This window comes from Eptesicus fuscus, chromosome 19 (assembly GCF_027574615.1).
Source record: "Eptesicus fuscus isolate TK198812 chromosome 19, DD_ASM_mEF_20220401, whole genome shotgun sequence".
NCBI classification, from domain to species: Eukaryota; Metazoa; Chordata; class Mammalia; order Chiroptera; family Vespertilionidae; genus Eptesicus; species Eptesicus fuscus.
Window position 1 is genome coordinate 6,248,744 of NC_072491.1, and position 25,077 is coordinate 6,273,820.

Here is a 25,077-nt window from a genome sequence, read left to right on the forward strand (position 1 = left end):
TGAGGTCCCTAGAGTAGTCAAATTCACAGAAACAGAAAGTAGAATGGTGGTTGCCAGGATCTGGGGTCGGGAGGGGGTTGGTATAGGGAATTATTGTATAGTGAGTCCACAGTTTCAGTTATGCAAGACCAAAAGAATTCTAGAGGATGGTTACACAACAGTGTGAGTATACTTAACACTAAATTGAACTTCACAGTTAAAAGTGGTTAAGATGGGGTGGAAAAAGAAAAGATCAAAATTTTCTATGTGAGCCCTATCTCTTAAGTGGGTTATTATATTCAAGAATTTATTGTGTTTCTGTTGATCAAACTCTACTTTTCTTTCTTTTCCTTTCTTTCTTTCTCTTTCTTTTTTTTTGACAAGCTCTACTAAAATATATATATCAGAGAGAAAGAGAGAGGGAGACTTAGAAACATCAATGAGAAAAGAAAATTGTTGATCGGCTGCCTCCTGCACGCCCCATACTGGGGATAAAGCCCACAACCTGGGCAAGTGCTCTTGAATGGAATCAAATCCGGGACCCTTCAGTCCACAGGCCAATGCTCTATCCTGAGCCAAACCAGCGAGGGCATAAGCTCTACTTTTTGAGTCACTATGCAGGGGCCACAGAGAAAGTCTAGCTGCCTTACACTAGCCATTATAAGACCTGTTAGAAGTAGCCAGACAGAGCCATGTTCAAATCCTGGGCCCACCACTTTCAGCTCTGTGATGGTAGGCAATTATTTAAACTCCCTGTGCCTCAGTTTCCTCTTCCATGAGGATCATAATTCCTGTTTCACCTGTGTATAGGAATGCACAAATAATGCTTAGCAGTAGGGTTGAATACATTTTCATTTTCTCCTCCATCTGTACACAAGTTGTCCAAGGATTTTGAAACACACACACTAGCTGTGCCTTTTGTCAAAGCCAACTCCTAAAGTCAAGGAACAAAGATGGATGAGCGAAGAGTACTCTTCGGATTAGGAGAAGGAGTGCACCACGCTGAGTTAGTGTAGAGCAGGGGTTGGCAAGCAGCAGCCCCTGAGCCAAATCTATCTTACCCTCTGATCTTGTAAATAAAGTTTTATTGCAATACAGCCACGTTCATTTATTTACATATTTCTATGGCTACTTTCTCTATAATGGCAAAGTGTCTTAGGACAGAGATTGTATGCTCCACAAAGCCAACAATATCTACTTCTTTACAAAAATTCTGCCAGCCCCTGGTTTAGGGTATATGCGGTATTTTATCAGAAGATGATTGACATGTGTCATTTTCTTCTGGAGATCTCCAAAATAAAGTGGCATAGATATAAGGGCAAGGAGAGCTGAGAGGAGGACCTTCGGTTCCAAAGAAGTCTGGGGGTCACCTTCTACCAAATTCCTTCCACCCTTCTTTTATTGTTTTATTTTGTTTTGTTTTGAGAGAGATAAAGGAAAGGAAGGACGGAGGAACAAGGGAGGGAGGGATAGAGGGAGGGAGGGAGAGAGATTTGTTGTTCTACTTATTTATGCATTCATTGGTTGTTTCCTGGTTGTGCCCTGACTGGGGATCGAACCTGCAACCTTGACGTATGGGGATGAAGCTCTAACCAATGTAGCTACCCAGCCAGGACTTTCCACCCTTCCCCTTCTTTACGCTGGTGACTGGCGCTCAAGGTTGTCAAAACCAGCGTGTGGTTGTCAAGTGGAAGGCAGTGGGGAAACTTCATTGGTTTTCCACTGATAGAGCAATTGGTTAGATTTTTAAAGAAGAAAAAAGGTCAATGATTCTATGAGGCCAATAAAGAGTCACGGCGTAGCCGAGTGGTTAACCCTGTGATACTGAAATGACTCACCAGAGTCTGTGACAGAACGATTACTGATTTCATTGATTGCAGTCCCCATTCGCTCACTGTATTCATTCTACAAATACGGCCCAGAACTAACGTCCTGACACAGAGCAAGGTTATCTGCACAGGCTTTTCATTTGCCCGCAGATTTTATTTTTTTTCTTTAATGTAAAGAGCTTTTGGTCCCCTCAGCAGTTGAAGAAACTGTCAAAGTTTCTGCTTTACTCCCCAGGCTATAGACTCAACCTCTGAGTTACTGATTTGGGCAATGGCGAGAATAATGTGCTAAAAGACAATCAAGAACACAGTGCTTAACTCAATCTGGGTGTTTCCAAGTTGGGGAAGGAAACAGAGGGCTCCACGGGTATTTCAAGCAAAAAGGGACTTAATACAGGGAATCAAAGGTTTAAACAATTGTGGGATGGGTTCGAGTCGTGGTGGTAGGGAAATCTTCAAGGACGGGCATCCAGGAAGCTGCTGTTCCTGGAATCCAGAAAGGATGCTGAACTAGGTAACTCTCCAGAGGGCGAATGAAAAGAAGCCACTGGCAACATCTGCATCTCAGCACTCCAACTCCCTGACAGCTGGTGCTGAGAATAAGAATGCCTGCTTCTCCTCAGCCTTCAAAACACCATGCCAGCGTCTCTCCTTGGCAGAATCCGACCCTGAACCCTGCTGGCAAAAGTCTAGGGAATGTGGCTCCAGGCTAGCTTCTCCCATAGAAGGAATAAGGGAATAGTGTTGAATTGGAAGATATGAGATTTCCTAAAGAATGTGATGCCAGACTGGGTTTTGAAAGATCAAGATTGGCCAAGCTTTGGTCAATGATTCATCCAAAGTTTCCCTTTCTGGGCTATAAGGGCCGGTGTTAGGGAAGTACCACCTTCCCAAGAAGTGCTTATCTTATGCAACCAAATGAGGAGGTAACTATAAATAGGCTGACTTTCTCATCATTGTCTTCAAAATGGATAACTGCAGCAACTTTTCTCTTCTGAGAAAGAAAGTTAGGAGTTATTGTTACTAAATCAAATAGCAATAGCTCTCCTCATTGGAGATATAAGGATTTCTCTCTGAATGCATTTCATAGGATATTAGGGATTGTTGTGCCAACGGGAAGAGAATCTGCCAATTACAGTGGTTACCTGGGTAATGCACAGAGTGAGATCCTAACATCTCCACCTTGAATATCATCCTCTGTCTGTTTGGTAGCCCCTTCCTCTCATTTTCAGAGACACGTGAGGAATTCTTCAGATAATAAGCCCATTGGTAGTACATTTTCCCCTTAAAGTTTAGATCGATAGAAACCTAACAGTGCTGGGCAGGTAAAGGCGCAGCATCAATTAAGCACCTGCTGTTTCTGTTGCTAGGTTAGATGCTTTGTGCAGCTAGTGTGTTGAACCTCTAAGGGACCTGTGAGAAAAGCCCATCACCCACAGCTTCCAGATGAGAAAGCAGAGGCCAAAAGAGGTCAAGTAATATTTCTGGGATCACACACACACACTGTCGCCCCTTCCCCCCACTCCACTATTACAAGTGAACCCTAAATTCCATGGGGCAGTTCTGGGTCACATGGAGGTCATTACATCCTCCCAGCTTTGTAAAACCATGGAGAAACTTGAGCCCATCCCTCGTGACTTCCTTTCCTTCCCCTTTTATACCAGGAAAATGCAGGACAGCCAGACCTCACAATAACTAGGGTAGAGTTCTACTTCCATCCCAGCCTACCTCTGTGTCATTTTCCCACAGAAGTGAAAAAATAAATAAATAGATGGCTCCTTAAAGACTAAAATCCATGTAGACTTTCAAAATTGCAGATAAAATTCATCTTAGGGTATTTTATTTCTTCTGTTGCTATCTTTTTTACCTTTCACTGTTTAATGATCAAATAAATGCTTATTTGTGTTAGAAAAATATAAAATACAGGTATGCCTAAAGAAAAATAAAATCTATAAACACCATACAAAGACAAAATCCTTAGGTCCTTTGTAAGACAATGAGTTTAGCACTTTAGTTTTCTTCTCTACACCCCATCTCAGTCTTTTATAATTGTTTGAGGTTTGGGGGTCTAGATCATTGTTGTGACACCATTTTATGTATCATAAAAACTATGTTTCCTGAATGAATTTCAGGCTTTCATTCAGTTTTGTAGCCATCGTTGTGACATTTTAGCTCATCTCTTCTTAAATTGTATCACTGCTCAACCAAAGAACTTGTATGCATGCATATAAGCCTAACCAATGGACCCAGACAACAGTGGGGTGAGGGCATGAGTGGGGGCGGGGGTATAGGAGGAAATGGGAGGGATAAGGACACATATGTAATACCTTAATCAATACAGAATTTTAAAAAAATGGTATCACTGCTCATTGCTAGGCCTTCTCTCTGGTCACCATCTAGATCTGAGCTCTCACCACTCAGTTTGTAGATGTCTTAAAGAACTCTTCCCAGGAGGGCTTGTAGATTATTTATTTTGTCTCCTTTGCATCACCACATGTGAATGCTCATTGGACCCTATAGGCAACATCCCTGGGTCATATCCTTTTCTTCTTTAAGCTCTATAAATGCTACTAAATTATCTTGTGTGATGGCATTTAGTGTGATGGAAGATGAAGCCTGGGTTCATGCTGATAATCGGAAACAACCCATTGTGTCATGTCCAGAGGCTTGTTCTGCTTACACATGGTAGTAGAATGTGCAAAAAGGGTTCGCCTTGAATGGGCCACGCTCTGATGAGTAATGCCTTCCTTGAGGGCAGACTATGAGCATTGCCATGTATCTGGTCTTCTATGGAGAGGGGCAAATCTGCTTTTTTGCTCCCCAACATTTTCCCATTGAAGTCTCCCCCAGCTCTGTCAACAAGGCACAGTTACCCACACACTCCAGTTAAGGAAACTGGGGTTCTGAGCTTCAGTGCAGAACCAAGATGAGAACCAGGCTGCTCCCAGCCATGTCCATGCTGCTTCCGCCACATCCCACAAGAGAAATGTGAGCATGCGAGCGAGCCAAAGTGAGGCCAGGTTAGCTCTCTCCAGCCGGCCGCTCAGCCAGGTGCAGGAAACACAGTCATCAAAAACCTGGGAGTTTTCGGAGCTTCAAGCAGGAGCCTCTGTGGCGTGTCTGTTACGGCAGGTCCTTCCAGTAAGTATACTTTATGTAAGTATACTTCTCTCCTGTTTCCTACTCAAGTGGTAAATAAAATCTGCTCACTTACCTGATGGCAAGACACCATCAAGGTTTTCTCAGGTTTCACTGGGCCTCAGGTTTCCCATCGGTAAAATGGGAGTATGTAGTAGAATTGATTTTTCAGGGTGTTGAGAAATTACAGTTAATATACTGTATCTCTGGTATACACTGGATGTTCCCTTGGGAGGTGATATTCTTATATATTAATTAAAGAGGTCTCCCAGTATTTCCTGATATTTCTTGTCTTTCCCTGACCTTCTCCCATTCTGGTGGTTAGACGTAGAGCATCAGGTGATTCAGGGAAGAGAAATATTAACAGAAGAAGAGAAAAGGTTTTTTTTTAATCTCCCAAAATGTAAATATTGGTCCCAGACATAGAAACTACATAATAGGTTCAAAACAGATTGTTTCCTGTCTCCTGAAATCAAGTAAATATTTCATGGGAGGGGAAAAGGAGGGAAGGGGACTCATTAAAAGGGGGCCTCATGCCTTGTCACCTAAGTTTCAGGTGAAAAATGGCAGGTTGGGACTGACAGAACCCCCCTATGAGTGCTCCTAAAAGAGGGGACCTGTGATTTCTTTTCCAAATTGGACCTGAAAAGGTGGCAAGGTCCCAGACACTCAGCATAGTGTGGGAGCAAAAGAAATCTTTACCGGGCAGCCAAGAGCCCATGGGAAGTCCTGAGGAAGATGTGGGCATGACACATTTGGGGCTCAGCAAGGAAGCCAGTGTGGCTGCAGCTGGGTGAGCCAAGGGATAGGAGAGGTACCCAGGGCTGTCACACAGAGGGACCAGGAAGCACTGGCTGACCTTGGCCTTGAGTAAGTGAGATGGGAATCTTAGGAGAATTTTGAGCAAGGGACTGACACAAAATGACAAATGACGTTAACGGAGTGTCATGGCAGTTGCAAAGAACATAGAATACTGGTGAGGCACAGAGGACTCTGGCAGAAAGGTGAAAGGTCACAGGGGACCAACCTTTTACATTGCTTCGAGCTGAGAAGGTGGAATGAATGGCTGGGGGGTGGGCTCTACAGGATACTTTGTGGGATCTTAGAAGAAAACCCATGCGGGGTCAACTAGCAACTAGAGCTGAGTTCTTGCCCCACACACGCCCTGGATCCTTAGGATCCATAAGAGTGTTCACAAAGATCCATCTGCCCTGATCAATTGAACTAGGAGCAACAAGACAAGTCCACCTCATCAGAGACAAAGCAAAAAAAAAAAAAGAAAAGAAACACTAATGTCTTTCCCACATTAAACCAGAGCTAAGAGGTCTGGGCAGGGCTCTGCATGCTAACATGAGAAAAAAGTGGGGCAATGGCATTTCAACTATGCAAACCTTCTAGAACACAAAAGGGAGAGGACATACAATCTGCAAAAGAGCAATAAAAAACTCAGTATGGAGTCATTTATACAAGACCCAAAAACAAGACGATGAAGCAATAGGCTGGGATCAAAAGGAAGGTTGCCAGGTTAAGGAAACAATTGAGGGGCAGAGCAACATCCTCACGGATTCAAAGAAATAAATGTAAACCAGGGAAGGACAGACTAGGCAGGGCTAAAAATTCCAACAATGATAAAAGGAAAGGGCTTTAGACGTCACAGTAAATGCAAAGGAAAAGATAAACGGAATAAACCAATTAGAGATGATGACATAAGGACTTCAAAGTTGGCTTACAGAAAGAGCACTTCTATTTCCTAAGGAGACGACCCAACCAATGGAAGAGCGTCTCAGAGATGTAATTAATCAGGGCTTGTATATCTTTAGAAAAGTAGTAAATCTGCAAGACATAAAAATTAATATATTAGGAGAGTATAATTTACATGGGGACACCAAGCATATCCTGCTCCACTTTAACTATAGAGAATGACTTCATCCAGGCAAAAAAAAAAAAAAAAAAAGAGAGAGTGAGCTGGGATCACGCTGGCTCCAGATTTCTCCACGCTGATATTTTTTCCAAAAGAAACAGTCATGCCCACAAAGCTCAAATAAAGGAAAATATAACTCAAGAATGTTAAAACTGAAGACATTCCCAAACATGAGAGAATCCAGGTACTATATGAGCCCTTTGGGAAAATTTACTGGGGGACTAATCCAATGACAAGATGAATTTATTACACATACACACACATACACACGCCCTCTCGAGTGAAGAAGTTATGGTTAAAAGAACTGGAGATGAGGGTTAAATTCATTTAAATAAGTGTAAATAACAGCACAGCAAACATTTGGTTGCTGAAAAGAACGCATTATCAGTCATTTTAAGTTTAAATTATAAAAGTAGTAACAATGATCAGGAGGCAAAAGAAAGGAGATGGGAGAAAGTATCAGAGTATGAACCACTTGATGTTTCTAGAAGAAGGCTAATCAGTACAACCTGAAAAATTGAAAGATGTAAGTTAAAAGGAAAAAAAAATAACTCCAAATTATGTGATTTCATTGAATTTTTACTTGATCTCACTTAGATATGTGATAAAATACTACCACTGGCAATGGAGAAGAGGACATAATCTAAATTTCAGCAATTCCATCAGTTTCACTTTAGTTGGTTTTTCTTTGGTTAGGTTCAAGTGAAATTAAGAAAATTTTTGCTTTTGTTAAGTATTTTCTAGCATGCTCTCTTCTTTGTACTTTACAACTATTTTTAAAAACTATTTTATTATGCACATTTATCAATTAATATGAAATAGTTATTATGTTTTAAAATGTATATGCTTACTTAAGTTTACTTAGTGATAAATCACTATTTGACAGTGTCCTGAAATCAGAATTATTGTTCAATAGAAACTGATGTTCTGAGGGCTTGCTATGTGCCAAGTAGTCTGCCAATGGCCTCCTATAAACAATGCCATTTTCTTTAAACCTCAACCTAATGACCATGTCCTCATTTTAAAAAGGAGGAAGAAAGTAACCAGTCTTCGGGGTGAAAAGTATAGCATAGGGAATATAGGCAAAAATCCTATATAATAAAGAGGTAATATGAAAATTGACCCTCACACCCTCACACAAGATGGCCACCCCCATGTTGTCAAAGATGGCCACCCCCATGTGGTCAAAGATGGCTGCCACAAGATGGCTGGCAGGGGAGGGTAGTTGTGGGCAATCAGGCCAGCAGGGGAGGGCAGTTTGGGGTGATTGGGCCGGCAGGGGAGGGCAGTTGGGGGCGACTGGGCCCACAGGGATCAGGCCTAAACTGGCAGTTGGACATCCCCCAAGGGGTCCCAGATTGGAGAGGGAACAGGCTGGGCTGAGGGACACCCCCCCCACACACACAGACACACACACAGTGCACAAATTTCGTGCACTGGGCCTCTAGTATTGTAATAACTGTGTAAGGTGTCAAATGGGTACTACACTTATCAGGATGATCACCTCGTAAGTTATATAAATTTCTAATCACTAGTTTGCACATCTGAAACTAATATAGCATTGTATGTCGATTGTAATTGAAAAATTAAAAAATATTTCTGGGGTCTTCATAAAAAGTTTTATAGTCATGGGGGAGGGGGCGATGAGGAAATTAAAGCTCACATATGTTAAGCAATGACATCACACACTTTCAAGAGGTTGTGAGGGAGCACAAATCCATGTTTTTAATTCCAAGTCTGCTTATTCATTTATCAACTGTGTACTGAGGCCCCACTCTGTCCCTCACATTATGCGTGCTCCACTATTATGGCACAATTCCTAGACTTCCTCCTCATGACTAATTTTAACTAAGAATTTCCTCTTTCAGTGGTTAAAGAAAAGCGTATGGCCATATTTCATACTGATTCAGACTCTAAACCACCCTAAAATGGTACATCTATTCAGCTTTCTTTTTTATCTTCTCTTTGAAGATAAAATAGTTACTTGTTTTACATATAAGCTGCAGATTTATTTTAAAATAAAATATACTGAAATTGGAATCAGGGACTTTGTTTATGATTCTTCCACTGTGTGTTTAAGCTTTGTGTACTTTCAATATGTGGCTATTATTTCACAATTTTTAAAAAAGTATTTTAAAGAAGACTATTAAATGCAAGCATGAGTTACCAGTTTGTTTCACTCCAAAAATTAAATGTTGATCTGTGATAAAGAGTAAAACAGATTAACCATTTTTATGTAAATGTATATGGGATTGTTTATTATTTACCTATTTTTATGTATCAAATTACACTACCTCCCCTAAATTAGCACCTTAAAACAACAAATATTTATTATCCACAGATGCTGGGTCAGGAATCCAGGCACCACTTAGCTGGGTGTCTCTGGGTCACTCTTTCTCACAAAACCAGAATCAGTGTGTTGACTGAGTGGGGAGTGGGAGTGGGCATCACTGTGCTCAACTGGGGAGGAGCTGCTTCCAAACTCACCCAGGTCTCAGGTCTTCGCTGGCTGGTGATCAGAGTCCTCAGTTATATCACCACATGGATTTCTCAATAGGTCTGTTCACAACGTGGCAGTTAGCTTCTGAGAGAGAGAGAGAGAGAGAGAGAGAGAGAGAGAGAAGATGGAAGCCACAATCTTTTTATAACCTAATGCCAGAGTTATATTCAGTCATCTCTGCTTTATTCCATTCATTAGAACTGAGTCACTAAATCCAGCCCTCACACAAAGGGAGGGTATCACACAGCAGATAACTAGCTGGAGGTGGGGTCATTGGGAGTCATGCTGGAGGTGGCTAACTGATTGGAAAACCACATACCAAAATGCCAGCGGTGATGACCTCTAGTAGTGAATTGGAATTGTGGGTGGTTTTATTTTATTTTTATTGCTTCTCTGCTTTTCTAAATTGTCCATGATACAGAGGTAGGAAAGGTTGAAAACAGTCTCAGTGTCTAAATTCTACCCTGACACTCACCATCTGGACAAGATGCAGCCTTACTTAGCCTTGATTTCCCCAGTCCTACTTCTTATGATTACTGTGAAGATCAATGTGGCCTATATGTCAAGCACCTACCCATTAGCACATTTTAAAAATATATATTTTATTGGTTATTGAGAGGAAGGGAGAGGGAGAGAGAGATAGAAACATCAATGATGAGAGAGAATCACTGACTGGTTGCCTCCTGTACACCCCATACTGGGAGCGAGCCCACAACCTAGGCATGTGTCCTGACCAGAAATTGAATCATGACTTCCTGGTTCATAGGTCAATGCTCAAAGACAAAGCCACACTGGCTGGGCTTATTAGCACATTTTTAAGAGCTTATCAAATATGGACATTTATCCTGGATAAATATATAATTTTTAAAATATAAAAAGAAGGTGGCGGAAGTTATAATGATACAAAAAAGTATTATCCCGTTTATGCTCACGTTGCATTTGCATTAGCAAGAGAGGGATATGAACACATACAGCACAGGAAAAGTGAGAGTGAATAATATAAGCAAATGCTCAATTCTGCAGATCAGACCATAGATGAAGGCATTACAATAAAGAGAAAACAGAAGGGGGCAGTTGTGTGGAGGAATGCATTTCAGAGGAGGTGGGGTAGGCGGGGCAGGCAGAAGTCAGGGTTAGAGGATCTGAAATTCTGGTCAGTTCCTCATTTACTGAGTGTCTCCTCCAGCCACTGAGGATACAGTGTTGAATAAGGCAGAATGTCTGTCCTCAGGAAACTCACAGTTAGAACCGTGGTCGGCAAACGGCGGCTCGCGAGCCACATGCGGCTCTTTGGCCCCTTAAGTGTGGCTCTTCCACAAAATACCATGGCCTGGGCGAGTCTATGTTGAAGAAGTGGCATTAGAAGAAGTTTAAGTTTAAAAAATTCGGCTCTCAAAAGAAATGTCAATCGTTGTCCTGTTGGTATTTGGCTCTGTTGACTAGTGAGTTTGCCGACCACTGGGCTAGAAGGTAGGGACAGCCATAAAGACAACCTCTCAAACTATTTGGTGACTTCAGAGATAAACGTAAGCATTTAGTCAACAGCTATTTATTGAGCACTTATTATGTGCATGCATACCCAAAATCATTACTCTCAGAGAGCTCATCGCAGGAGATGGACAACTTAACAGGCCGACTCAAGACAATGTAACACATGAGAAGATGAGAAGAGAGTCTTTTTAAAAGATACTATAAGAGATGGGAGCCGAAACCGGTTTGGCTCAGTGGATAGAGCATCGGCCTGCGGACTGGAAGGTCCCAGGTTCGATTCCGGTCGAGGGCATGTACCTTGGTTGCGGGCACATCCCCAGTGGGGGGTGTGCAGGAGGCAGCTAGTCGATGTTTCTCTCTCATCAACGTTTCTAGCTCTCTATCCCTCTCCCTTCCTCCCTGTAAAAATCAATTAAATATATTTTTTTAAAAAAAAGAGATGGGAGAGCACAGGAGAGCAGAGGTGTGGTGTTAGGGAGTCAAGGAAGGTTTTGTGGGGAAGGTCATGCCTAGGCTGAAACTATGTTAGCTAAGCCAAGGGTAAGGAGAGGAGAGTTCTGGTTGAAGAAGCACCCTAAGGACCCGGTGCTAGGACAGCCTAGAGACAAGTGACATGACTGACAGGCAACAGGCTGCAGGGTTTGGATAGCTTAATCAAGACCACGTTATGGAGCATTCAAAATTGCAGACAACAGAAAGTGGGGTGCATGTCTAAAATCTGCAGACAGCAATGGCATAATGGATGCTCTGTTTCAGGATGGCCTTGTCTTGCCTTCAGAGGAAGTATGGATAAGTGGTGAGCTCAGCACCAGGGGAGCAGATGATCTTGACATCAGAGGTCGAATTCACCTTGAGTAGTCCTCCCCAGGTGATTTCCTTAAATGCCAGTAACATCTGGGCTAGAAATCCATGGTAGCTCATTCTAAGCTCTACAGAATCCTGTGATAACTTGTAGAAACAATTAGTCTCATGCGTCATAGATAGAGTATCACAGAGAAGGACAGAAAAGAGAGTGCTCCAAGCAAATTGAAAATACAAGGACTCAATTGGGATCCTCGTAAAAGGAATAATCATCGGAGAGGTGCCAAGAAAAGCAGAGAAGAGCCAGAAACAGGGTGGGGGAAATTATTAGTCCCCGCCAAAGTGGGACAACCATGTGATTTTACTATTCCAGAGCAGGGTGACTTTGGGCAAATCCCTTAATCTCTTTGACCCAAGTTTCACATCTGTGCAATAGGAATAATAACCACTATTTCACAGGACCAGCTATAAGGATAAAATGAGATTATCTCCATGAAAGAACAAAGCACTGTCCAACTGTAAGCTAATTTTACTATTATTATTAGACAGGGAATAGAAGATGATGGCAAATGTTTAAATTATGGAGTCCAAGCTTGGATTTAAATCCCAGTCTTTCAATTACTAGCCGTATGATCTAAGGCAAGTTACTTAACATCTCTGAGTCTCCAATTCCTTGTCTATAAAGAAGAAAAAAATAATACTAGCTCTTCATAGGGGTTTTATGAATTCATGTAAAATGCTATAACAATTCAGGCATGTAATAAACTCTCAATAAATACCCACTACTATTAGTAGTAGTCATTGTAATGGTAGCAACAGTAGGCACAGTACTATTTCTGGACTCTATGACACTGATTTTTGTATGGAAAATAACATTGGTGTAAATGAGATTTAATTAGAAACTCAAAGTAAGTTCATGCATTTTGTGATTTTTCAAGTCTAGTGGCAAGGTTGCCAGATTAAACATGAGGAAACACACTTGGAGAAGTTACAAGAGTTTCTTCCAAGCACACACCCAGAAATGGCTAAGCAAGGAACTGGCCTCAAGTTTCCTGATGCTAAACCCAGTGTTCTCTCTGATAAGCTGAGCTGTCTCCCCGTGCTGGGGCTGGCATGCTTTAAAGGGGATAATGTGGAGACCATCTCACCAGGAATTTCCTTTTGGTGGAGCTAAAATCAAACTGCACCATGTTAGCGAGACTTGCTGTTGCTTTAAAAAGCTTTTGTCTTGTCTGGTTGTCTTTCAGCTTTCTCCTCCAAGAGGAAATTTTCAATTACCCGTTAGCTTATGTTGCAAACATTTGTTCTTAAATGTACTCATTCATTCTTGTAGGTGATTAAGGATGATGGGTATATAAATACACAAGTACATAAATGACAAGCCCAACCGTGTACATATGGTAATTTAATTTGGAGATGAGTACCATGTTTATGCACTTCTATCAGGCCGCTGCCTTTCGATGAAGATGCAATTTCTTATCCACCATTTCTCATGGCCAATATTTAAGGCAATAGCCTAAGTGCAATACTAGAGAAAACCATCAGTGCCATCCAGATCACTTGCAGCTGGGAAAAACCATCTATGGGGATCTCTCTGGATCCTAAGTCTGGGGAACTGGTGCTCCTTGCTGCATTAACGCTGCGTTGGTTAGCGGGTGCCCAGCGATTCAGAACCTGCCACTGGGGGAAGCAACACTGATCCTAATGGGAGCGTAAGATTTAAGACCAAGTTCTATCATTTGACCGAAAACTGCCAAGAATATTTCAATAACCATCACAGATGACGGAATTTTCGAGTTATTTAAATAGAGAGGGGCGGACACCAAATTCAGCTTAGTGAGACTAACCAGGGTAAAAGGGGAGGAAGTGCATTCTAGAAAGCAGGAACTGGATGAAGGGCTTTGTGAGGGACCCACAGGAAGTTCGATGTTGCTGAACACAAAATGGTGGAGACGAGCCAGGTGGGCAAAGCCCGGGTTGTGGAGAGCTTTCCATACCACACAGAGGGACGTGGACTTTTCACCCCGAGGCCCTGGGAAGGTTTTAGGCAGCTTCCAGATGACCCCTCTTCTCTCTCCACAGCAAGGAGGCTTGGAGAGTGATTCCAGGAAGCCAAGAACATTCTGGGTTGTCAAAATCAAAACTGAAAATCACCCATGACCATGAGCAAAGTTGAAATGTGAACAGGCTTACCAGGGCTCAGAGCTAAGCAATGGGGTAATAATGTGAATAATGTGTAATAATGTGAAACTAGAATTGAGACTCTGGTGGCCACACACTCTTCTAGGTCTTTTTTTTTTTTTTTTTTCACTCCTCATGGTGTTGCCTAGAGCTGAGTTATTGTACAACTGTGGCTTTTGCAAACCTGAGCTCCTGAGTTCCTTTCCTCAATCTGCCCCTTCTCCATACCTCACACTGCAACTTCACCCCTCTATGAAACTCTGGGGTCCCAGGGTTTGAAGTAAAACCGAAAGTCCCAAAAGAACCACAGTCACCTCTGGTGTTATCTTCTCCTCTAACTCTAACTCCTCCTGCACAGTGTACCTTCTTCTTTTACTGCACAGATGTTGGGTTGACTCAGAATCTGGATGTTATACTAGAAGAACCCTGTGCCTGGAGTTCAGGCACTTGGTTTCAATTCTGGTTCTGCAGCTTTCTGACCATCTGACCTGTCAGTCTACTTAACATATTGAGCTTCAACTTTCTCATCTGCAAAATAGGAAGTTAACTAGATGATGCCTGAGGGAGCTTTGAACTCTAATATTCTGTGGCTTTGAGAACATCCTGTCACTTATCATTGTTCTGGATGCTGGAGAGACAAGCCACAATCTTGCCATCATGATAAAGCCATAATATCCATAATTGGAAGGTAGCCAAATGATGTTGTCGAATGATTAGAGACATGGAAAACTCTTCAGCTCTGTTGTCTCATGAGAAAAGAGGCTACAAAGAAGTATAGTATGACCTCATTTTTCTAAAATATGTTTTTATTGATTTTTTTCCAGATAGCAAGAAAGGAAGAGGGAGAGAGAGATAGAAACATTGATGAGAGAGAAACATTGATTCGCTACCTCCTGCATGCCCCCTACCAGGAATGGAGCCAACAACTGGGGTATGTGCCCTGACCGGGAATCATACCAGAGACCTCGTGGTACACGGGATGACGCCCAACCAATTGAGCCATAACGGCTGAGCATGACCTCATTTTTTATAAAACAAATATGTACAAAGAAAAAATAGCCAGAGGACAGTCTCATGGTTATCTCTGGTCATGAAGTTATCTTTTTGTTTGTTTGTTTGTTTTCATCTTTTCACATTTTTCTTACAAAGGAGGTATGTGATTTTTACAAAAATAAGATTCATTTTCTGGAGCACTATGGATCCCTTGATCATTCTTATGGGGAATTAATGAGGACTTTGCTGATGATATAACATTTAATCTGGAATGTGATGATCAAATAGGAATAATTTAATTCTCAGGAACCCCTCCTTCCACCCATGGTCTCATTCTTTTCTTCTGAATACATCAGGGTTTCTCATGAGTAAGCACTGACTTCCCCCACTAAAGCACACACTGCTTGAAGGCAAATGGCAATTCTCATGTATGCTATCTAAAATTTCCCCAGAATATAAAAAGTAAATAAACTTGCACTTGTGATGAGAGTGCTGATTAACACCTAACTCTTGGACACTGATGAAAAAAATCCTCTGTTTCTGAATTCTCAGTGGTTGGTGCACCAGACTCCCAAAACTTAGGTCATGAGTTCACTTCCTGCATCACTCAGCTTTACTTTTTTTTTAAAAAAAAATTTTTATTCTTTAAAGTATTACATATAATAGTACATATATATCCTTTTTTTCCCCATTGACCTTCCCCCAGCCTCCCCTACCCCCGTCGCATGCCCTCATCCCCCTCCCCCGAGTGTCTTGTGTCCATTGGTGTGCTTATATGCATGCATACAAATCCTTTGGTTGATCTATTTCCCTCCCTCCCCAACACTCCCCAGCCTTCCCACTGTAATTGTTCCCCCCTGTGGCTTGAACCAAAATCCCAAACAAGTATGGCAGTCCTTTCACAGGGGAAGCTGAGTAGAGGCAAAGGAATAAACATAAAGCACAAGGGACCTGAGATGTGGATGGATGGTCCTCTCCCATGGAGAAGCGCAGAGTCACTGGGGTAGGGCAGAGAGATGGAAGGGATAGAAGAAGGGAGAACTCTCATTTCTTGGACCTAAGCTTAAACAAGGTGAAACCAATCTTGGGGAAAGAACAGCTGTCAGACACACTTAATCTCTTTAAATACCGTCTATCTACATGCCAACGAAGCCCAAATGTATGTCTTCAGGCCAGTTGCATCTCCAAAATTCGAGACTAGTTTATTCAATGCTCTACTTGATATATGTCCCTGAATACCTAACGAACCACTCTAACTCAACATATCCTAACTCAATTCCCAACCTTTCCTCCCCAAACTTGGACTAGATGCAGCTTTCCCATCTCAACAGATGGCAAGCTCACCCTTCTGGTTGCTTAGGCTAAAATCTTGGAAAAGGTGTCATCTATGCTGTCTCTCTCTCTCATACTCCACACTCAACTTGCCAGAAAATACTCTTGGCTCTATCTTCGGAAGATATCAGAATCTAATGACTCCTCACCAACCCCACCACTACTACCACTCTGGGTCAAGCCATCATTATTTTTCGCCTGATTCACTGCAATTGACTGACTTGCCCCCTCCTTCCTTAACTTCCTGTAGTCTCTCTAAGCACTGCAACCAATGTGATTCTCTTAAGATATGTATTATTTTATGACACCCCCTATTGTACTGGGTCCCTAGTTCACGCAACTAAAAGTCAAAGTTTTTGTAGACAGAGGTTTACAAGATCTAATGTAATCTGGCCCCCATTACTCCTCTTGCCTCATCTCACTCAGCTTTTGTCCCATGACTCTTGTTACCATTCCTCCTACATAATTACCTACTGCTAATTATTCATGGCTGCGTGCACACATTTTATCTAACTGCTTAATAATATGAATAGTTAATATCTGAAATGTCGTATTTGCATGGAAGTAAACAAATTACTTCTTCATATAATATTTCATTTAATTAGCACAATTGTCTTCATGAACTAAGTAGTAATTTTCCCATTTCACAGATAATAAATCTGAGCTCAGAGAGATTAAGCAACTTGTTGAGTGAGGGTCACATGTTTAGTAATTATGTGCTTATATTCAAATAGAGGTCTGTTTGACCCTAAGGGGAGAAAAGAGGACTTAATATTGATTGACTCTAACTACATTAAGGTCTTTTAGTTGATAATCTCATTAAATGCCCCTTAATCTATTATCTTCTCTTCTCTCCATAGGCCCATTATGTAAGGTGTCATACATAGTACATGATCATAAAACGTTGACAAACATCATCATTATTATCATCATCATGACATTACAAATTCTATCTTTTGAGTCTTTGCTTCAGTTATCATGGTTCGTCTTCTTTTTATTTCTTCATTCATGCATCAAAGAAAGAGACTCATGCGTACCAAGGCTGGAGAGTTAAATTCAGTGGGCAGTCACTGTCTGTGTTTCTTCTTTTTAAAACTTTTTACCTATTTGTTCTCACCGTCTGCTCTCTATAACCATTCCCAAAGGAAGGCTTGGTTTGCTGTATTCCTACCTAATTCCCTTCCCACCAGCAATCCAGTTCTACCTGCCAATTATGTTTTCAGGTGGCCTCTCAATTCTTTCTGTAAATGTCAGTAAGGTTTAACTTAGCATTATTCCCAAAATGGTTCACCTATATCCTGGGATACAATTATTTTTCTTCCTTTTCAGAAATTGCTCAGAGCTTGATCAGCTAGATCTAGTCAACATGTATTTTTTTTTTTTTTTAGCTCCTATTATAGGCCAATCCCTATTCAGAAATTGGGAATGGACAGAGATAGGACACTTGGCCCTGTTGTGGCACAGCAATGGATAAAGATAAGAACCAAGGTAATTTTGGTTTATTTCTAAAATATAAATATCTGCACTAGAAGTTAGCTAGGAGATCAATCAATCTCCATTTTATAGATATTAAAACTAAGTCCCAGATTTTTTGAGGCAGTTTCCAGTTTTTATGCAAATTATTTTTATCCCAACAGGTTTAAAGTTTGAAAATGGTTGTGTATGCCTTTAAAAAAATATTTTTAAGCAATTTTAATGTTTCAAAGTTTTGTTCATTGAAGATGCCAATTAGGTTTTCTAATTCGCATGAGGTTGTGTTACTATACTAAATTTATTTCATTCCAGCAAAGTTAGAAAAACTTGACATTTTGCTGGGCCTATACATTAATCAGAAGACTAAACAGATTTTTTTTTTTCATTGTAATCTCCACAATTTTTTTGGACTTCTGAGGATTCAAGAAGTATAGTTTAGGAAAACTTATTAAGATGGGCGACTCATAATGTCATGACCAGAGCCCTGCGTCTTATGGTCTACTCACATCTCTTCATGTCTCATTCATTCAACAACCACTCCTTGAGCCCCATCTGTGTTCTAGCCATTCTTATATGTACTGTGACACAAAGAGCTACAGAAGCTCCCTGAGAAGAAGAATGCTGAGAACTGTGGGCTTGTGAGCAGCAAACCACTCAAAACAGTTAGACCAACTATCCTAGACCAAGTAGAGCAGAGGGATGGAGCAGGTAGAAAGGGATCTGGCTTTAAAACTATTTATATTGTATTTCATAAGAAGTAGGAGGCCATTGAGGGTTCTGAATTAGGAAAATAGTGTGACGATTTTATGTTTCCCAAAGGCAGCAATGTAGAATGTATATTAGCATGGGGGAGGAGATCAGAAGCATGTAGACCAAATCAGAGACTATCACAGTAATCTAAGCAAGAATATGTGAGGGACAAAACAGTGGGAGGGGAATATATATGAGAAATATTTATTAGGTAGGATTAGAAGAGCAAGAAGAAGGAGTTATAAATTGCTATATATATCCTAACAGTCCATTCCTTACTTCTAGTCTCCTTTTTGAGATCAAGGTGTCATGTTCCACATGACCCTCTCCAACTGGCATCAGCTTATTGGACCAGGGGTAGACTCCTGACCCACAAATGGACCAGATTTTCTTTGCTGGAAATTTCACTATAAGACATTGAGACTTAATTGTCCACTCACTGGAAAGTCCTGGAGATTAAGGTTGGCACCATGGAGAGACTCAAGGGCCGAAGTACATATTGAACCATGAACATATAGTAGAATGCAGTATCTAGGGTGGAGAATGGAAAGAACTCATGGTGGGGGCGGAGGGGGGGGGGTGGTATGAGAAGCATGTCATCCCAGAGATGGAGCAAGGGAGACAGGAATAGGGAAAAAGGAGAGGAGGAGAGAGACAGAGACCTAGGTAATGAATCATAGTCTCTGAATCATAAGAAAACAAATGGAACATCATTCTTCTGCAAAGCCACATGATTTGCCTATCCCACCTGAAGAAGGTGTTGAACAGAACATTGTATTCCACTTTAGAATGGCTCCAGGAGACAGAAGAAGAAACCCTGGTAAAGGAGACATTAGGAGGCATTGTGACCCAGGAGACCAAACATGGCCCAAAGAAGTTGTGACACATAGTGCTTTAGAAACATGACAAACCAAAGTGTTGGCCTGTTTTGGTGTTTTGGTGTGTGTGTGTGTGTGTGTGTGTGTGTGTGTGTGTGTGTGTGTGTGTTTTGTGTTTTGTTTTTTTTAAAGAAAGGAAGCCTTCCACAGGGGCACAACTGGGTAACCACAGTCATTAAATGTACACATTTGCTTAGCGGTAGTACATTGCAGTTCCACATTTTGGGGTTTAGAGGTTTTCTAAAGAATCGTTGTGGTGAAGGGGCAACAACAAGCCTCATTGAAGAAAAATAAAAATGCTTTTTTTTGCTGGCCATTGTTCCAGGCGGACAGAGACCCAGAAACTGGCAGGACATTTCCCAGCCATGGAGGAGCCCGCACTCCTGAGAGCATGTTAATACAATGCTAAACGTTTTAGTGGAAGGTCGAACATGAAATCTTAGGAATCAAGATTGAGATACTTACACGAGGCAAGGAGAGATGGAGAAGTATTTTCCCAGGAGGAGGCATTTGAATATTACACAATAAGCAGATGTTCACTGGACAACTAAAAGTAGAAGAGTATGCCATGACGGAATTACCTCACATTTCCTCCCAACAGTGTTTCATACAGGTAGGTAATGATTCTAAAGCAAAACCTTAAGCCTCTTGAAAGTAGAGTCTAGCCCTGACCAGTGTGGTTGGGCGTTGTACTGTGACGGAAAGGTTGCTGGTTCCATTCCCTGTCAGGGGACATGCCCAGGTTGTGGGCTTGGTCCCCAGTAGGGGGCGTGCAGGAGGCAGCTGATTGGTGATTCTCTTTCATCATTGATGTTCTATCTCTCTCTCCCTCTCCCTTCCTCTCTGAAATAAAATATATATATATATTTTAAAAACCTATGAAAGAGCCCAGATCTAACAACAGAAGTTTTGTTAAATAAATTACGATTTGTATAAATGATGAAATACTGGGAAGACATTAAATAAGTAATTAGAGCCGAAACCGGTTTGGCTCAAGTGGATAGAGCGTCGGTCTGCGGACTGAAAGGTCCCAGGTTCGATTCCGGTCAAGGGCATGTACATTGGCTGCGGGCACATCCCTGGTAGGGGGTGTGCAGGAGGCAGCTGGTCGATGATTCTCTCTCATCGATGTTTCTAGCTCTCTATCCCTCTCCCTTCCTCTCTGTAAAAAATCAATAAAATATATTAAAAAAAAAATAAGTAATTAGACTAATAACTAATGGCTTGAAAATGATTTATAATATGATCTATAAAGAAAAGTCAGATCATAAAGCAATATATGCAGTATGATCCCAATTTCATATCTGAAATAAAATGCAGAGAAAAAGCTGGAAACATTTGCTCAGCAATTTCTTTGTGGTTATTTCAAAGGAGAGGAATTATGAATGACTTCATAGTTTTCTTTGAGCTTTACTTTCTTTTTTCCATTTTTAAATCAAGCTCTTAATAGGCCCTTAATTGTTCAGCATTTGGAATGTTTCCAATTCCCATTATTGGAAGGAAAGGTTTGAAGGACATTCTTGTACATAAATATTTGTATGTGTCTCTGTTAATTCATGAAAGTAGAATTTTGGGATCAGGAAGTATTCCCACAAGGACTATGTTACTTTAAGATTTAAATTTTTAACTTAAAGGAAAACAACAAAAACAAAAACAAACAATGGGCACTAGAATCAAACTACCTATGCTTGAACATGAACTCTACCACTTCCTAGAATATCACCTCCAGTAAGTTCCATTGGTTTTTTGTGCCTCTGTTCACTTATTATCTCATTTTATTTTAATATGTTTTTCTTGATTTCAGAGAGGAGGGAGAGGGAGAGAGAGATAGAAACATCAATGATGAGAGAGAGAATCATTGATCAGCTGCCTCCTGCATGCCCCCCACTGGGGATCAAGCCTGCAACCCGGGCGTGTGCCCTGACCAGGAATTGAACCGTGATCTCCTGGTTCATAAGTCAATGCTCAACCACTAAGCCACACCAGCTGGGCAAGTTCACTCTTTTTAAAATGAGGATATTAATTGTACCTTCCTCCATGGGGCTGTTGTGAATATTAGATGCATTAATTACTGTAAGGGCTTACAAATGAGTGGAATATTTTGAGTGGTCAATAAATGTTAGAAATCATGAATTTTTATAGTTGATAAAAAGTTTTCTTATTTTGTTTTTTCCTGGTACATTTTTTTGGTCATTTAATGTTTTTCTATTAGGACAGAATCCCATCCCCTCTGACTTATCCTTTGTTCTCACAACTTCTGCCTGGCACCACTGTAGAAAATGCTATTTAAGGGTAATTCTGAAGTCACAGACTACAAACTATGTCTTTTTGCTCTTGATATGAAAACTTACTTTAAAAATATTCTTTAAACTCTCCAAGCACTAGTCACAATATATTTAGGCCTGGAAGTTAGTGAGGATGTTAGTTCTACAGTGTCAAAATCAATCCTGAAAGAACACTGGGGTCCCTAAAGGATTTCAAGCTTCACTTTTCAAGGGAATATTATAGCTCAAACAAGCATTTGTTCCTAACATTTCCCTCCGGGGCCTCACTGAGAGATCAGATGAAAGCGGGAGAAGGGGGTCTTTTCTATAAAGCAGAAGGCTCTCCTGCCAGGAGCAATTACTTATCGCCGAAGAAAGCAGCCTTTACATTTTTGGGGTTTTTTTGTAGAACATAATCCTATCACATAAAATATTCTGTTCCACAAAGCCTTATTTGCAAGATGAGGCTCCTGAGGAATTCAGAAGTGGTCTGCGTGCTAGCAGAAGAAATGAGTCCCTTTTCGGAACCCTTCCTCTCCCCCCTACACATCTGTAACCGACAGAGGAGCGTGGGGGACTCACAGGAAGGAACTGAGGGTGGAAACGGGGACACCTGGTCTTTCGACTTGCTCTAAACTAATTACCTGGGTGACCTGTTCTAACAATTACAGCACAGCCCCTCTGAACTTCAACTTTCTATCTGTACAAACGAGGCAGAGAAGCAACTGGCGTCCAAGGCTCCTTTGGGCCCAAACATTCTAACGTGTTTTTCCTTATTTTGCTGTTTCCTTCGAGACTTGGCTCAGAGTTCGGAATGCAGTATGACGCCATTAAATAGTACAACAGAATTCCCCTCAGCACTTGGAAGGAAGGGTGAAAATTCATGTGCGAATACCTTCTTGCTTGGCACACAACCCATATTTTATAAGGTGACCTATTAGGTGTCAGGTACTATCACGTGGCGAGGGCATGTTATGAGCAAAATCCAAACCATCTCTGTCCTGGGAAGTTACATCCCATCAGATAATTAAGCAAGTGGCGACAATTCAGTTGGATGGATGCTGTGACCACAGGGATAGCTGGAATTTAGAGAGGCTGGAATTTAGAAGCTGGACCCACAGTAGAGAAGACACTGAGGGGTTGGTTCCTCTAGACAACCCTCCCTGGCCCTTCCCATAGAAGGCTAAGGAGATGTTCCTCTTTGGGCTCCATGGCATCCTATGTCACTGCTATCTGATGCTTTAACGTGTTGCACTGCAAATGTCTATACATATGTGCCTACTCCCATTAGACTGCATGGACTGCAAGAAGGACCATTTTAGTTTTATTTTGTGCCTCTACCTACAACCCCTACTTTAGCACCTAGCACATCCTTAATGCCTCGTTGGGGCCCCCAGAAGAACAGTGACAGATGGTGGGACTCAGGATCTATCTAAGTCCAGTCAGCCCAGGAATCAGGCCCATCGAAGCCCAACACAGTCTTGCATAGAAAATGTCCAAATAAAGGTAATTCTTTGATTATCTTCATTCTCCTGTAGAGTTTTCTTTTACTGCCCCTATGTCTGTAATTCCTTCCTTTAAGAAGTCACCTGGGCCTGGCTGGTGTGACTTATTGGTTGAATATCGACCTATGCATCAAGTGGTCGTCAGTTCCATTTCTGGTCAGGGCACATGCCTGGGTTGCAGACTCGATCCCCAGTGAGAGATGTGCAGGAGGCAGCTGATCGATGGATGTTCTCTTTCATCGATGTTTCTATCTCTCTCTCCCTTCCCTTCCTCTCTCTCTAAATAAAAGTCTATAAAAATGTTTTAAAAAAATAAAAAGTCACGTGGAAGCACTGATGCTTAGAGATGATGTTGGCAAAAGCCTGTGACCTCTCTACACAAAGGTGACTACAAACACACGCAGAATAGCTTGGCACCCCTCTGGTGTTTGGAGGCCTGGTTACTTTAGAACCTCCTCAAATTCGCATCCTTTGTTCTTTCTGCTCTACACCCAAGATAGCCTGAGTTGGGGGGGTGGAAATCATTCCATTCCAAAGGAACTGTGCGAGCAAAGGCACAGAGACATGAGCCAGCATCAGCTCTTCTGTCAACTGTGGATGCGGAGTCCCTGTGACATGGGTAAGAGACTAGGAGGGGGCAGGGCAACCAGGGAAACTTCACTGTGATTCATTGACCATACAACTTACCCTGGGGTGCAAGAGGGAGAAATGATAAATTCGTAGAGCATGCAAACACCTTTTTTTTACAATTAAAAAAATCTGCAAAAAAAATAAAATTAAATTAAAAAATGAGCTAACTGTAGCCCAAATCCTTCAAAAAACCAAGGCAACACACAAATGTACGCTATGCCTTCCCTCAGGCTAAGGGAACAACATAGCTCCCAATTAAGGACTATTTCCAGGCACATCATATTTATTCATTTTATTCCTACAGTGATTTACACCTGTTTTTATTTGAAACGTCCATTATTTCCCCAAAAGTGAGGAGAAGGGTAGTGCGGAAACTTGCTGAGCTGAGGGAAAGGAACAAGTCACAAAACATTAAATTCAAGAGTGTATTTTAAAGTAAAAAGTTAGGGTTTTTTTGTGTTTTGTTTTTTTTTTTTGGTGGGGGGGGGCAGAGGGTCTAACTCTTCATGCTCATATGTCTTTGGGTCTATTTTCATTCATTTCTGTCCTAGGATTAGTGGCGGAATCCAAAGTAAATAACTAGTGTTCACTGGAGAAGTTGATTTCTCTTCATATTAGTTCTCTTTGGCTTCCGTGTTGGGCATTGGCTTTCTGTGGCTGCCATTTGAAAGTTCTAAAAATAATATGTAAAAACAGCTGATCAGCAGAGAGCAATCCAGGGTGAGGAAGGAGCTCAGAGTCCGTACCTGGAATTGTTGCAATTCTTCCCTCTTGACTGGGCGAGACACTGGGAGATCCATGGAGCACAAATTCTTGTCCAGAATCTTGCATGAATTCTCCAGATTCCATTTTCCTATCTGATAAGTGGGACTAGCTTTTGGAACAAGTTACTCAATGCTCTATCTTGGGTCAGCAACTAGAGCTCCTGGACCAAATCCAGCATGCCAATTGTTTTTGTATGGTCGGAGAGCTAAGAATGGTTTACATGTTTTAATCATGGGGCGGGGAGGGGGGGGGGAGAAATCAAAACTATCACAATGTTTTGTGATGTGTAAAAATGATATGAAATCAGATTTCATTGTCCACAATTATAATCTTGCTGACATACAGCCACCACCATTCATTCACCTACTGTCCCCAATGCTTTCCAGGACATCTGTGTTCGTTCAGCCTGCTGTAACGCAACATCACAGACCTGGTGACTTAAACAACAGAAATGTATTTCTCAGAGCTGTGGAGTGTGGGAAGTCCAAGACCTAGGTGCTGGCAGACCCAGCGTCTGGTAAGACTCCTTTTCCTGGTGCATAGATGGCTATCTTCTTGCTGTGTCCTCACATGGTGAAGAGCAGAGAGAGAGATCTAGTCTCTTGATCTTCTTAGAGGCACCACCCTCTAAATACCATCACCTAACC

At 41.5% G+C, this 25,077-nt stretch overlaps 1 long non-coding RNA gene across 1 annotated transcript in view; it reads right to left on the reverse strand.

Moving 5' to 3' along the window:
- The window catches only part of LOC129147241 (uncharacterized), a 32,957-nt gene extending 23,520 nt beyond the window's left edge, over positions 1-9,437 (reverse strand). Inside the window, exon 1 of the long non-coding RNA XR_008554606.1 lies at positions 9,355-9,437. This is a non-coding gene — a long non-coding RNA (uncharacterized LOC129147241). The remainder of the gene's footprint in view (positions 1-9,354) is intronic.
- Between the last annotated feature and the right edge of the window lie 15,640 nt (positions 9,438-25,077).